At 37.6% G+C, this 1,637-nt stretch overlaps 1 non-coding gene across 1 annotated transcript; it reads right to left on the minus strand.

Annotated features, from left to right (window-relative positions):
- Positions 1–825: 825 nt before the first annotated feature.
- Positions 826–896, minus strand: LOC147601222 (small nucleolar RNA SNORD50). The gene has a single exon (XR_015258344.1). It is a non-coding gene; the product is annotated as a small nucleolar RNA SNORD50 (small nucleolar RNA).
- Positions 897–1,637: the final 741 nt, after the last annotated feature.

The following is a 1,637-nucleotide window of genomic DNA, read 5'->3' on the forward strand; positions in this document are numbered from 1 at the left end:
CCTAAATTCTAGTCTCCCTCACTAGATAGAGAGCAATGCAAGTTTTAGACCTTGCCTTTTCTGTAACCACAACTTCCCTTACAACACCTGAATTTCTTTTGTACAAGTGCTTCGTGTTTATGCTTCCGTACCACCATCATCTCATCTACTTCCTCCTATCTCCTGGAGGACACCACCTTCAAAAAGCAGACTCACTGGTTTGAATTTGAGTACCCACTTTGCTTTCTCATAGTCTTTACAGGGCCTGTGAGTTCCACTGCTTTGAGTCATTACAGATTTTCACTATCAACAAGTCTGTAATACCCTTATGATATTTTAAAAGGGCAAATACTCTCAGGGGTTTTTCCATGTATTGAAGCCCAACACTCATTTCCCCAATATTGCTGCTGTCCTTCCTACAGAGGGCAGCTTAATGTTCTGGGAAAAGCACTACTTGAAATATGTAGAGACAGTGATTTTGGTTTACATGCAGTTTCTGAGAACAGTATCCGCTAAACAAAATTGCGGCAGCTGTTTCAGCAGGCTTTTAAATAACGGCATCCCACTCCAAGCCACAACTCTTCAGCTGTTAAACTTCCTTCCAGTTGCAGATCATCCACAATTGTCAGGCAGCACTGACTAAGTGTTCCAATTCATCACTGGAGGAAAAAAAAAAAAAAAAAGAGAACAAGGTGTAAGTAAAATGGTTCATTTGAGGGAAACATTTCAATTTGCACGTAAGCACACAGCACACGGTATACATTAAGGTGTTACCATTTCTGTAAAAATATCTAAAACCCCATAGATGTTACAATACTTATCAAAAAGCTTAAATCTTTTGGTCTCGTCTCAGATTCCGGATCCGTATTATGTTTTTCAGCAAGGAATTCAGGTTCGGGATAGGATCATCACAGATGAGACAAAAGCAATACAGCAAACAAATTTGATAGGAAATATTCTGGTTTTCTACAGGGTTTCTGTAGCAATAAAAAAGTTTAAACATTCTCTAGTCCTTTGACATATTTCAATAATAATGTACAGTTATTTAAAACTTGGCATGTAGGTTTGAAAGCTAACCAAGTTAGGCAGAGCTATAAGCACATATTCTGCCTTGGGGAATGAGTGTTCTTAAGTTCTGGCTATGCACAGGATTAATTACTACACCAACTTACCAGATCAATTCATCAATTAAGTATGTCAGCAACTGTCATAATACAAAAAATTCCCAAACTGGAAGCACAGTACTTTAGACTTGAATTGAGAAAGTGTTTAGAAGATACCTGAATAAGCTAAAAGCATTTGTTCCTACATTTCTGACCACTTTGCTGTCCAAAAAACAGGAGATATTACTTCAGAAAAATTTTCTTCCATCACCCAAAATACAATTCGCCATCTATTTAGTCTCCCATACAGACTGAACTGCATTATTTGACATACGCTGTGTAAGTACCGGTACTCTAGAAGTTCTGTGAAACTTAAGTTAGAAATTTAGTTATGCCACAGTAAGTTTCACTCTGTTTTACATTATCTTGATAAACACAAACCCCACCCCACTTCAAACATGCCATTTGTAATACAACAGTTCACACGTCACTTCCTGCTTATAAACAGGGCTGACAATAACGCAGTTTTTAAAGCAGTCATTTGAAAACTATCAT

The sequence above is a fragment of the Chlamydotis macqueenii genome, chromosome 3, assembly GCF_036417535.1.
Source record: "Chlamydotis macqueenii isolate bChlMac1 chromosome 3, bChlMac1.mat, whole genome shotgun sequence".
NCBI classification, from domain to species: Eukaryota; Metazoa; Chordata; class Aves; order Otidiformes; family Otididae; genus Chlamydotis; species Chlamydotis macqueenii.